The sequence below is a fragment of the Leptinotarsa decemlineata genome, unplaced genomic scaffold, assembly GCF_025532065.1.
Source record: "Leptinotarsa decemlineata unplaced genomic scaffold, Ldec_3_MD MMD2_P_RNA_scaffold_6, whole genome shotgun sequence".
NCBI lineage: Eukaryota > Metazoa > Arthropoda > Insecta > Coleoptera > Chrysomelidae > Leptinotarsa > Leptinotarsa decemlineata.
In genome coordinates, this window is record NW_027412533.1 from 3,640,304 (window position 1) to 3,655,318 (window position 15,015).

At 34.5% G+C, this 15,015-nt stretch overlaps 1 protein-coding gene across 3 annotated transcripts in view; it reads right to left on the reverse strand.

The window, feature by feature from the left end:
• Positions 1-15,015, reverse strand: part of rk (G-protein coupled receptor rickets) — a 453,352-nt gene that overhangs the window by 89,242 nt on the left and 349,095 nt on the right. The window lies entirely within an intron of this gene.

A 15,015-nucleotide genomic window follows, 5' to 3' on the forward strand; every position in this document is an offset into this window, starting at 1 on the left:
ATCAAAAATATGTGAATAGTTTTTGGGAAAGAAAGTTTTTGGCTTTCAACTACTCCATCTTGATACAAAAAAAGATGAGGAAATCTTCCAAAGAAAGGAAGGAAGTAATCAATTTGAAAATAAGTAACTTTATACATGGATGTGTAGATCATGCAAAGAAGTAACTTTCAGACACAAACTGAAAGAAAGTCTTCCTGAAACAGCTACTTTCATATAAACATTGAATAACAGGAAAGAAATATATATATATATATATATATATATATATATATATATATATATATATATATATATATAGATAGAGATTTTATCGAGTGTGTATGATACAAATCAAGAATGAAATAATTCGTGACACAACACTCAAAAAATAGGGGCAAACCGCGGACACGTGTTTCTGGCTATTGGCCTCATCAGCGCGGTGCAGCCAAGTGTAAAGATGGGCAACAATTGTTTGCCGAAAGCAGGAAACAACACATACGCACGGAGTCAACAACAGAAGCCAACCGCACATTTGTGGTTCCAGTTAGAAGACCTAGAATTCCTAGGCTACATCTAACATGACCACGTAGGCAGCTATAGCTACCTGCGTGACATCCGGGTCCAGGATATAAATACAGATAGAGATTTTATCGAGTGTGTATGATACAAATCAAGAATGAAATAATTCGTGGACACAACACTCAAAAAATAGGGGCAAACCGCGGACACGTGTTTCTTGCTATTGGCCTCATCAGCGCGGTGCAGCCAAGTGTAAAGATGGGCAACACTTGTTTGCCGAAAGCAGGAAACAACACATACGTGTTGTTGACTCCGTGCGTATGTACGTCTTGTATTGTACCCAGTTATAGAGCTAATCACTTTCTAGTATAAAAATGATCGTCAAGGTCAATTATTTTTGTACAATGAATAGGGGTTTACAAGATTCACTGGGTTTCGCCTTGAACATATATCTAACAGCTCGGTTTTGTGACTTGAAAACTGTTTTTCCAGAAACAAATTCCAGCTGAACTGGGATTCAGTAAACGCAAAATATATGGCTCTTCATGCAGAGCCATCAGTTTATATTTGGAATGTTTGAAGGTGACTGACAATGTTTCATGATGAATTACATTAGCTTGGACTTTCATTGTCTAACAATATATAAAATGATTTGAAATTCCTAAAAGAATCAAAACAAATGGAAAATAAAAAAAAATACCTGAAAGTAACAATTAGGTATATCAAGCACAAAAACCGTGAAATGGAATTACAGTAAAATAAAATACAAATAGAAAATAGAACAATCAAACAAAAAATGAAAATAAAAAAGTAAGAGATTCCAAACTAAGTTACTTCACGACGTTTCGATTGTTAGTATCCACAATCCACAATCGTCTTCGGGTGATGACTGTACTTTCGAGTACTTGCACTCATCTCCTCTTTCCGCTTCACCGGTTTAGCGGGAGATGATCGTTGGCCGCGGGAGTTGGCCATTTTTCGCTTGATTATGGGTTTACATATGTTGCGTATCTTTTGATATATTATTAGACAATGGAAGTCCGAACTAATGAAGTTTCATTTTTGGAATGTCTTCTAGATTACGAGAAAATATGTATGATTCCAAGTTACAAATATTTTATATTTGAAGGATTAGTTAAGTTACTTTTTCAAGTTATAAGTTATGCAAGGGTTGAGTGGTACAGTACCCTTGGGTGAACTCCCCCTTGGGATTTTTGAGTAGTATAAGGCAAAAATCATGTACCATTTCATTTTTAATTGGAAATAAAGACATTATTATTATTATTTTTTACCGTAGCATGCGCTGGTCAGGCCATATCTCCCGAAGCCCCGAAACATTCGCGGGGGCTCGCCAGCATTATCAACCAACGACCACTGCCCACACTATGTTGTAAGTGATCATCGGGTCCGAGTATCATGTGCCCTGAGCAAGCGCAGTGAGCCAAAAATGACATCTTCTGCATCTGTCCGGCTAAGATTTCTGCCTCAGTGCGGCAAGCCGGTATGATTTTAAGATCCGAGAGTAGAGAAGACATCATTCCACCAAGGACTCCAATAATCAGAACAACCATCTTGACAGAGTGGTCTGGATAGAGTATGCGAAGTTCGAAAAAAAAAACTCGATATTTTATCCGTTTTCCTTTTTTTTTCGGACGATATTCGTCTCGCCAGCAGCTGAAAACTTCACGACAAATATCGTCTTGCTCTGGTGGTCGAGCACCATCGAGACTATATCAGGCTTATCAGCTTGTATGAGCTGAGAGTGGAAAACGAATAGTTCCAATAAATTCAGCACTTCTCATCCCCACAACGGATTCAATATCCCCCGGAGCTTATTATTATTATTACTACATACAATGTGAAATATACGAAAAAGACAAACAATCGACAAAACCAATAAAACACATCTTTATGGGAAAATAAGACCAAGAAATTCGTGCAGATTCTGGTTCGTTCAGCAGCAGGACCTCGCTGAGCGAATCATAAGTCGCTCAGAAGATGACACAGTGTGTTGAAACAGCTGTTACTATTAAATGTTAGTGTAGAGTAAATTGTGCAGTTTTATTTTCACCCTACCCTGTAACTGTACAACAGATATCTCGATTTCAATTTCGAAATACGTTTTTCCTGTTGATTTGAATATTCACCTGACGAAAATGTAATAAATATGCATGCAATTTCTCATTTGAGAAAAATCTGTTTGTTGGGATATATTTTGTTGTCAAATCGATTCGACTCACCGTTCGATTATAACACTAAAGTAAGTGTCATATTTGTTGAATAAGGAATGAAGTTTTGAAGCAGGGTTTTGTTTTAATTTGAATCCATTCAAACTGATAGTTCTCAATTTGGAATTGATGGCCTCACATTTGTACTAGCTTCCACTCTAAATGAATAGCCTACGAGCAAAAAAATAGAAACACAAATCTTCTCGAATGGATTCTTTTAATCAAGGAATGACGTGATTCATTTATTGAGCAACGACCTAGCAATATCGAGGATCTATTTAAAAGCGGCCAATTTCTGAAGCAATGCAGCCTCTAAATAATCTCGTTCATATCAACGGAGTGAAAGCTTTATTCTTGCAGTATCTCCTTTCTTGCAATAACTCGAGAATAAATGATACCGAATCGAATGCAGATAAACTGCAAAACTTCCACATAAAATAGACATTCGCGGTTATATCTCAATAATACGAAATCGGCAACAGCCGCATCGAGAAACTCATATTCCTCAAGAGCATATTTCTTGCGGAGTTGCAATGAAAGTGAACGATTTCGCGTTATTCGATTGATATTTATGATACTACTAGTGGAAGAAGTCTGTTGAATAGAAAAATTAAAAATGAATAACAATGTGACAATTATCGAAATAGAAAATATTGTGTGATTATAACAGGAAAAATAAATCAAAGTTGTTTTAAGATAAGCGGGAAGGAAATTGGGAAGATATTTTGGGTGGAAAATAGTTTTTCATGATTTCCACTGGGACTAGCCTTGATAAAGTCAAATACAAATTCTGTAGGAAATATAAAAATGTACAACTTTTGAATGAACTATTTCTTTACGTTACCCGAAATTTTCTAATGAAAACAGTTGTTTTGGGTTATTTGATGCAATTGGCCATGTAAGTGAAATTTTATCTCTTTTATTAATTATATTGTGTAGTAATCCTGTGAATCACGAATGTTTGGAATACAAGTTGAATAGAGAAACGTGTTTGTGTATAATTCAGTGTTCATATAAAAGTATTTGTTTCGAAATTATTTTCATTTCATGAGATTCAATGTTTATATGGAAGTAGTTGTTACGAGAGGGCTTTTCTCCAATTTGTGTCTGAAAATTTTTTCTTTCCATGATCTACACTTCTTTGTATAGAGTCACTTTTTCTGAAGTTGAATGATTTCCTTCCTTTCTTTGGAAGATTCCCACATTTTTTTATATGAAGATGAAGAAGTAGAAAGCCAAAATCTTTATTTTCCGAAAATTAATCTCTTCTGAAAATATACCCCTTTCAATTTGAACAGTTATTTCGGATTTTTATATTTTCTTTTAAGAATTTATTAATTTTTCGTGATATTTCCAAATATGCTGTAATATTTTCGAATTGAAATAATCAGTATAAACCTTTATTTTAAGAATGAAGTACTCATGTGCTGAAATAGTTATTTTTGTATTGAGTTTGTAAATTGAGTGTTTTTTAATGGCACATGGAAGGGTATGTACTACTGTGAATGTGAATTCACGTCGTATAAAATGTATCAAAAATTAATACTTTCAATACATCTTGATGTGATTTTTGGTACTGATAAGTCCAATGTTTTCAGTAAAATGGTATTAAAATTTTTCCCTCCTGAAGTCCAAAATAACTAAATAATAATTCTCCTTTCCTTACAATTTATCCTCAATGTTATCAATACGTCCAATACAATTTCATAGCATCCAGTGATCTTTCTGTGTCGTTACTATAGAAACGGTATGTTGGCACGCCCTGTGTTTGACTGTGTTTGCTAGCAGTTGCTTCAATTTCAAGTTATTTTCAAGAATATGGATGTTGATTATGATAGTGGTAGTGATAACCCATTAGATATAGCTAAGAAATCAAATGCAATAGTATATAATATGTTATAGTATTTCAAATACCAATTGAAAGAGCACAGAGAAGGAATTCCCGCCTCGACATAGGCGTCGGCATATTATTTTTCAGTGGTAGTTTTTCAGTTACTTATTCTTACAATCATAGCAATTGATCAGCCCATGGAAAAGTTATCTCAACTGAATTTTTCCACCATGGGTAATTATGAAAAACTTCAAAATTCAAGGTAGTTGATTTCCGAGTCGAAAACTCTAAAATACTATGAGAACACAAATAATCATACCGAATTTTCGTCAAATATATATTTACAAAATAATAGAGGCCAACAAAATTGCTAGAAAAATCTAAATTCTTCTTCGATATATTCGGATGAGTTGGAATCATCATCGGGTTGAATAACGATCGGATTTATGGAACTTTGCACATAATATTTGTCCTCTTCTTTTATAACGTGGGCCACACAGTTCTTCCACACATCACTATTACCTACTTCATTCACCACTCGCCTTATATTGTCAAGCACTACAGCATTCAAAGTCGGTGACTAATTACATTTCCGCAAGCTTTCTTTCATTGTGGCTCAAACTGGATTGAACACACAATAGTATGGAGGCCAACGTAGGAGAATATGACCACGTGTTTCACACATCGAATCAATACCCCAACAAGCAAAGTTGTTTTATAATTCCAGTTTTATTTTATTATTATTTTATAATAACTTCCAAAATGCTAATTGATTGTATTAGATGATCGGTAAACACAATACAGTTGTAGGCAATAAAAGTGTTTTATAAATTTGTCATAGAAACGTTTATGAAATAAAATTAAAAAACCACTATAAAATAGTCAGGAAATTATCACAGAAACGTTTTTAAAACTAACTTATAAAACTTATTGTAAATTGTTATGTAGTAGTTTTACAACACTTTTCTGCGAGATTTTTATGATAGTTATAAAACTATTTCAAGCTTATTTTATAACTGTTTCCTGTAGCTTTAATGAAATTATTTTATTAGAATGCTTTCAGACACTATTTTATTTTCATTACTATATTGTCACTTCAATGATAATTTCCCAACTATTTTATAGTATGGTATATTCACAACAATTCAAAAACTGCAGCAATTAAGAACAACCAGCTGACATCGATTCCTAATCACAGCTTTGAAAAAATCTTCAAAATTTTAGTTGTGTTTAGTAAGAATATTTTTATTTAGTTATTCAAATGGGACACCATCGATATCGTGGTGGAAATTAGTTCTTCAGCAACTTCTGAATATTTGATTTTTATTGAGTATAGGTATCCCGTAAGTAAATTCAATATTTTCAAGGCATTGGGTTTAGTAACTCAACCTTATTATTCAAAATTTGGAGGACTGTAAAATACAAAGGGTTTGCATTTTCAAGTTTCAGTTTTTAGTTATCTATTTAGAAAACCTGAATATTTTGTTCTGAGTGAAGCAGTTTCGTGTTACAACCCTTTAAATGATGACAAATTCAGGTACAGCAAGGTATGCTTTACAGAAAGTATTCAGAAAAAAACATCAGGAAAACAAAGGAGTAAATATTCACCAAATATTGTGAAAAATGAAAAATTTCGGTAGGGGAAAAATCAGAAATGAAATAAAATTAATTCATATAAACGATATGTATATTTATGCTGCCTATAACTTCCATATTCATTTTTTCAATAAGACCTCTCGTTTCAGTGAAAATAGTGAAAAACCTTCTCTACCCTTGAAATTCACCAAATTTTATCCCCTGTACCTTGAGGAGACTTTAAATTTTTCTGCAGGAGTTTGTTTGTTATCTTATAGAAGGTTTTTACATGAAGACGTTAATATTATTAATGACAAAACGTAAACCAATCTTAACAAAAATTGACGAAAAATTGAGCAACAACGGAAATGCACAAGAGTCATGGCTCATATATTTGAGGATGCATAACTCTAAGATTGTAGATAATTTCGTTGGTCAATTGAAATCCACAATGAAATGCACATACTATGGACACTCATCAGTAACCTTTGATCCTTTCTGAGATTTGTCTCTCTCCAGACCACAAAGAATCGACCAATTGAAATTGTTGCAATGCTTGAATTCGTTTACAAGAGAAGAAACTTTGGATGGAAATGAAAAACCGACTTGTTCGAAATGCAAAGAAAGTAGAAAATGCACAAAGTCTCTATTAACCCACAAGTGTTCCCATATTTTAGTAATTCATTTGAAAAAATTCACTCACGGAAATATTTTAGAGGCAAATCGAATAATATCATCGAATTTCCTCTAGAAGGATTGGATATGGACAATTTTGCAGCAGAAAATGTGGCTACTTATTGTTATAATCTATATGCACTTTTAAATCACAGTGGAACTATTTACAGAGGGCATTATACAGCATACACCAGACACCCGTATACTGGCGCAGAATACCAATACAACTATTCACCAACTATGTGTCACCAATTTCACCAAAATCGTTTGTGAGTGGAAAAGCATACGCCCTCTTTTATAAAAAGGATGGAACACAATCGCACCATTAAGATAACTGAGGGAAACGTTATTTGTGCAATTATTATTTATTTGTTATTAAGTTCAAACAAAATGAATATTTTTATTTTTTCTTCGATACTATTTCATGTTTTTTTGTATATAACCTTCCACAATCTGAAAAATCAATAGAGAATCTGTTGAAGTGAGTAAATGGCTGTATTATATAAACTACTGAAAAGTCCAATTAGTCACTAACTTGTGTTCATAAATTTTGTCTACAAATTGAAAAAATCAATTGAAAAAGTTGAATAGTGATACTTTCTTTAGTGGTCGACGTTTCAGAAAACAACCTTTTTTCGTTTTCAAAACCTGGAATTCACTTTAAAACTTTCGCCTCAGATTATGATTAGCTTTAATTTTTTTGACATACGTCAACAGATTGAAATGTCCAAATATCATATACGATAGTCTACATGAATACATACACTGATTTTAAAATAAGGTTCATATTTTCGTTTTCAACCTGTCTTCTTAGAAATTTAAAGGTACGATTCTCAGAGCTATTTCAAATGCATTTGTTACCTGCTGAAATAATATGTACGGATTCTTTGGATTTTCTAATTTTTTCATGAGTTTCTTTGGTGATAATTTTTGTTTCACTCCATTCTGTAGCGTGATCACCGGTTGATTTGTCTGCTCCTTATATATTCACGAAGTTCATTTTTTCTCACATCTAGGGGTCTTGAGTATATACCTTTTTTCAGTCTATTTTCGAGTTCAGTTTGTGTCAAAAGAGATCTCATTGTGTTGGTAGTTCAGGTGTATATAACCTTTCACAATCGAAACGTCAACCGTCTGAAAACAGCTGATTATAGATTTAACTTTTTTATTTCTCAGATTTTGGAAGGCTATACACCCAAAAACAGTAAGGAACATTGACTCCTCCACAAAAAAAAATCTTTTAAAAAATATTTCATGGTGTTATTAACTTCTTTCTCTTCAAACATTACGAGTATTCGTATTGGCTAATATTTCTTCTCGCGGAATTGCAATAAAACTGAACGATTTCGCGCGATTCAATTGATATTTATGTAATGTGTTGGTCGCACTTTGAATTTTCCGAAACATGTGTAGCAAACTTTCGTCTCCTTGGCCTGGAACAAAAGACCGTAAGCTTTGATGATTTAGAGCGAAGCCCTCCATGCTTTTGTTGTCGACGTATTAAAGAAAGGATATTTATGTGCGCTGTCGAGAGTATAGCTTGTATTACACGTTAGGAGGGTCATGCAGAGCCGAAAATGGAAGTTATCGTTTCATCAAAGCGGTTAGAATGTTGCGCGAACCGAGTAAAATTAATTCCAGCATGCTGTTGTTGATATACTGTTATACTTACTAGTGGCGTAAAGGAATCCATAAAACAAGCAATCTTCGAAAGTTCTCAGGAACAGCTCTGATTTTGATTGAAGTTTTTTCAAAAGATGTTTGAAACCTTTTGAAGCATGAACAGAATTATTGAATTATATTCTTGAAAGGAATACAGTTTTGCGTGGCTTTTTGTCTAATGATTTCCTTCAGACCTACAAAATGCGATAACATTGACAGCCATGAAATTAAACGTGAATCTCAGGGCTTAGTTATGCGTCATTCACACCAATCACTGTCACTGTCCTAATCGATTTGAACCACTGGAATGATATATTCAAAGGTAATTGTGACTGAATATTAAAGAATTGATGGATATAGCCGTTACTATCATCATGTAAATTGAGAAATTAAACTTCCTATGTATTATGTATTTTTGTATGTTCATTGTCCATATTGGACGAAACTACAGTAACGTTAGTTACAAATACAAGTGGTACAAATACAAAAGGAAATTCATTTACCAATTTTCACTAAATATTAAAACTTTGCATACATGCTTTTACAGAAACCTACAGGTTCCATTTGGTATTATGATTATGGCAGTGACTAGACCCTAACTCTACTGAGACAACTCAAATGGATACGTAAATCAAATGAAACCCACTAATATGATGAATAGATACAAGAGACCGATAACTTGGTGACCTGAACACGTGTTAAGGTGTTAAAATAATGGTGTGGTGTTGGGAAAAATGTCCAGTAATATTCAAGTGTTCAATATTCAAAATATGTTTCAGGTACCTGAATTTGAGAAAACGAGAGCAAAATTCCCCCACTAACATTTTTATGTGCTGTTCCGTCCAAAATCACATCTGGACATTTGACTTTAGCTGGAGCTGAATAAGTTCTATGGTTCAACTTCAGAAAAGATGCTTCAGAAAATGATCTCACAGTGAATGGTATGTGTTTTGTTTTATTGGAATCCATTGTGTTTTTGAATTCAATCATTCAAGTAATTATGGTAGGTCACTTTCAGCGGTTTCAATTGTTGATTTTCAGTTTTTTCTGTGTTGAGAATTACGGTATCGTTTGCGAAGCTCACTAGCTATCCTATAGAATTTTGTTTCAATGAATATTGAACAAGATGGGCCCAAATACCGTGCCTTGTGAGACGCCATATTGTACTGTCTTTTATTAACTTTCAACTCTTTCCTCTGAATACAAACTGTTCTTCATTGGAAATTTTTAATTTTTTCAAGTGTCCCACTAATTTTTTTTTCAACAAAATTTCCAAATATTCCAATCTTCTTTTTATAATATATGTTGAATGACATTGTATTCTTAATCGCTTTCTCCTTTCCTAGAACTTGGACAGTCATCAAATCATAATTAATTATTCTAGATATTAGCAGTGAAAAAACTTAGATACTTCTCATCTGACAAATTGATATAGTTCATCACCTATTGACAAGTTTGTTTTACACAGTATATAAATGTTTGATAGTCTCAAACAATGGTGCACTAGTCAGTCTTTTGCGCTTTTTTAAGATGTCACCCTGGAACTAGTGCGTCTCATTTCGAACAGCTCATTCATTTCCTTGCATTCAAGGATTAGATAAGATTGTCAGGGAGCTAGCATATGGCCTGATTCACAGCGATCTTTTCAGATCTATTGTGATGCTCCTTGGTTGTTAGAGCTTATTGTCTAGCTTGATCACTTTGATGAGACTCCACAGCCTTGTCACTGACCCCTTCATATAGCTGGTAGCCTCTGGTTTTTATTTCCCGCATCATGCGTGTCTCAGCCTTGCTATCGCTTCGCATTCACAGAGCACATGCAGTGCGGTTTCTTCATTTTCTTGACAGAACCTGCATTGGGCTTCTTCTGTCAGACCCATGTTGTTCGTATTTTTCCTGGGTCGGCTATGCCCCGTTAGTGGACCCACCACTACCCTTACAACCTTACGGTTCTGGTTTAGCAGGTCTTCCGTGAATCTGGGCGATGATTTCCTTATGACCTCTTTCGCCTTACTCGTTTCCTGGGAGCTTATTCCACCAATCTATCGATTCGGCTTGCATCCATGAATTTATAGATGTCTTTATACATGTTTTCGCTACCCCACAGAAGGGTTTTGAGCCTTGTGACCCTCATGTCCTGGTACCCAAGCTAGAGTGATCCTATTTTGGGTACTTAACTCCTTCAGTGCACTCAAAAAGTTTCCCACCAGTCTTGAGAAGACTTGAAATGAGCTGAGTGTCTTAATTGCCGCCTGACTGTCGGAAAAAATGGCAATGGGGTTTTATTTGTGACCTTCTGCCTGTGTATTTCCCCTATGTAGTGTTGGATGGCCGCTACTTCTACCTGGAACACAACTGCATCATGTCCGAGGCTGAGTGGCATCATTTTGAAACCTATGCATTCATTCTCCATGGAACGCATCTCCCGACTCTAGTTAGGTTCCTTGCTGAAGTGACACCTACTAGTATAGTGTGCCCTGTAGAAGTTATCAAGTTCATTCCGCGGTCACTGTTAAATCCGACATATTCACTAGTTCTTGGTAAATCAGTACAGTAACAAATCCAAAGTGTGACAAGCAATCAATGAAGCAAAGTTGTAATAAAAAAGTGTTTTGTTTTTGAAAAGCAAAATAACAGTTACGATACAACATAAATATAACAACACCCACCCAATATAAATGAAAGTATTTACGACGATTGCTAGCTTTCACATCTGAAGATTTCCTGATAAACCTCCCGAGTCTAATATCCATTTCAAGACAGCTTTGGACGTGATTCCATTACAGTGAATTTTCTAAAATAAAATCTCGGAAAATACTAATTTACATAAGTCATTCTCATCCTATCAGAACTGCATAGACTGCATGAAATGCTGTCAGGATTCTCTATATATGGGTTATTGCTTGTAGATGCAGGTCATTGTATGCTCCATTTACGTGTAAGCAGCCGATAACGGAACAATTTCACCCTTGAGGCAACTTACAAGGGTGGTTTGATTACATACGAGAATAGTTTCTGTGATAGAGATTGATGGAAAATATGATTGATAATGGCAGCGGAAGTGTTATTGATATGGAGACAAATATTGGTGGCTTGCCGTATGTAGAGGAAAGTTAGGAAAAATTTCAACTGCAATAATTTTCGTCGACTAAACTCACCACAGTTTGATTTGAAATGAAATATGTTCGATCATCTAAATGAAAAAGTCTTTACCTAATAACTGGAAAACCACATGTCAATATTGAAATTAACAAGTGTGGCTCAACATCATTGAAGTAACGCATCGAAAAAATTTAGGGGCCTATAATTCAGAACCATCTATTGAATGATTACAAAATGAACTTTTCAAAAAAAACAGAAGCGCATCAAGTGGCATGACTGCCAAAGAAGAAACTTTGGAAAAAAATTAAGAAACACGTCAAGATTTCATCTACCTTCTTCAGGTATTTTCATCTTCCACAATCTGAAGGAGTAAGAAAATTGTAATGGAGAGCTTCACACAGATGTAGGATGGTTAAACTGTGTTTTTTTTTCAGACTATGGAAAGTGAAGTACCCAAAAGAGGTCGATTGAAACTGATTTCCTCCACAAAAAAGTACTTTCGTTCAATTCGCCAATATTTTTCGTAGTCGGACTAGTCGGCCCACGGTTTGACTTAAAAATTATTGCAAATCAATCGGGTATGAAATTAAGTAAGTGGAATTCTCATGAACAGTTGGATGAAAGTCAGGAGGGATTGATATGATCTTGTTTATGGATACCATAGGAGAAACCTGATACAACCACTTTCTATTATACAATATACATTTGAGGGCATAGCATATAGTTGTATATGACGGGACCGTAAATATTGTTCAAAAGATTTACAGAGTTTTAGAATCAAATTTCGTGATATGTGTCTAACTGGGTTAAGTTGAGAATATATTGGAGAAGGACTTTTATGTTTCTGTTTGCATGAAAAATTTACATGATAGTTGATTCAAGAGCATCATCATGAATGATCACTTGAAAACCACTATTTTGCAAACCACTTTTTTTACTATCATTATACAGGAAGGAAGTTGCTACTGCAGTGGCTGCTAGACCTAGTAGTAATTTTTGAATCGATTTCTTGGATTCACCAAGCGTTACCTTATTTTGCTCAACGTACAATTATACATTGCTTCAATACCGGAAGTGAACAGGTATTTGGAAAACTTTTCTTGGATATACACTGAACTAGAGTTTTCAACAAGACTCATTTCATGTAAGACAGGTGAAAGAACCTACAAAACACTGTTCCAAGTTGGTTGATACATTTTTGGTATGATGACGGGTACTTCATCAGAACCAGAAGCTTTTTGGAGTGGAACATCTGATAAGACGCCAACAAAAAGTATCACATTTGGCGTTGTGGATTGTATGGTGAGTAGTATTTTTCCAGGAAAATGAACTGAGAAGTATGCAGACCACTCGTATTGCTATTGAATCATAATCTGGTCGATTGAAAGTATTCAGAAAGAGCTCCAACTTTGAAGACATTTTTTCCAAATTTTTGGTTTTCACGATACCTCTCAAAATATGCGAAAGTAATGAATTTCAAAGAAGGTTTGTTCATCCCCAGACGCTAGATTTGAAGTTCAAGGTCATTTATAATTTTTCGGTTAATCCCACGTTTACCGCCCCATTAAACAATTAATTTTTAGGGTTAGACCAATAAATTACCGTATTTGATATCAAAACTGACTTCATGGAAGCCCTACAATAATTTATTACCTCCGCATATAGGGGCTAATTTTCTCACAATGAATTTTATTTTCCATTTTCCTGTCCCATTTCTTGTGCCGCGCTTGGCTCAACTTCAGTCATAACTGGGATCTTAAAATATGAAACTCGTGCAGAAACTTTAGGCAAATTATTCCCCTGCTGGTTATTTTCTTAACTTTTCCAAGATCTTCCATATGCACTACTCGCAACTGACAACGTAAGCTAAAACTCATTTTCCACTATGGAAATTATACATTTTTGAGAGGTAGCAAATTACCCCCCAATAATCAGCATGGGCTTGCTATCTGATATCGAGGAAACTCAACTTCAACGAAAAAATGTCATAAAACAGCTGCAGGTTGCGTTGCAGCTGAATGGTTTTGTCAACTCCGTATTTCTGGTGGTATAAGAGTATTATTCTCGAAATGTTGGACTTGCAAGCATATTAACACTTGAAATACGTTATTTTAATGCATCCTTTATCGAAGGTAACGAAATGAGTTGTATAGTCTTCTCATATATACATAAAATGACAGTTCGAAATTCTGAATGGTGAAAGTAATAGGTAGGCACTTGAGTCCTTCCTTTAGAGGTGTTTGTACAATAATCGAATGATCTACATTACTTTCGGCTTGGAATGGTATGAAATCACTGTTACACAACAGAAGTAATATCAATAATAAAAGAAATATTAAAAGTATACGTTTGAATAATCATAAAACTAACGATTTATCTGAAATTTGCGAAATGATGAGTGATCATTTTATTGCAATTGGAAAAAAAATATCTTCTACCATTCCAAATATTTCAAGACGACCTAAAAACATTCAAGTTTCTCATCTATATGGTTGAGCCAATAAGTTTAACTGAAATTGAAGAAATGATAGAATATTTGATTCCAGGAACACTTCTGGTTATGATGATATTAGTATAAAAATTGTTAAAGTAGTCAAAACTGAAATCTCCCCATTTTTATTTTTTCTTTTCTCGAAATTTTTTGAAATAGTCCGACGCACCCCCTCGGAGGGACGCGTCCGACAACCCTTATTTAGATAGGGAAAGTAGGTCGAGTGTCACCTTTTTTTTAAGGTCTTTCGAATAACTTTGCAACTCTGTTAAAAGAAAATTTTTGTAACGATTAGTTTTCGAGATAATTTGAAGTTAAAATTGCTATGTTAATAATATATTAGATGTTGTATGCCTGAATAAAAAAAATTTCGAGCAGTTCTTCTTATCTATTTTTTGTTAAATGAAATCCCTTTTTTAAAATCAATACCCACTCCTCTTCTTCCAGTTTTCATTAGTACATCGTTCGATTGTTTTGTTTACACGGGTCGTGTATTGTTATTTGTTTGAAAATGCCTTACACTACTGCTGAAAGGGTTTCAGTTATTGCTTTATTTTTTGGCAACGACCAAAATGCTAATAGTCAAGCCATCGCCAATCCCAGGTTAAGTACCAGAGGTTTATTAGCAATGGCCGGAATAAGCCATATGAGCGCATGGAGAATCCTTAAAAACCACAAATTACATCCTTACAAAATTAAACTTGTTCATGAACTCAATGAGGTTGATTTTGACCGAAGACAGGAGTTTTGTGAGGGCATGAGTGAGAGGTTAGTGCAAAATCCCGAGCTGCTTTATAACATCTGTTTTTCGGACGAAAGCTCATTTTATTTAAATGGTTGCCTGAACCGTCACAATTGCCGTTATTGGTCGGATGAAAACCCAAGACAATACGCAGAAATACATACCTAACATCCCCAAAAGTTGAATATTAAGCAATCATAATATAGGTCCA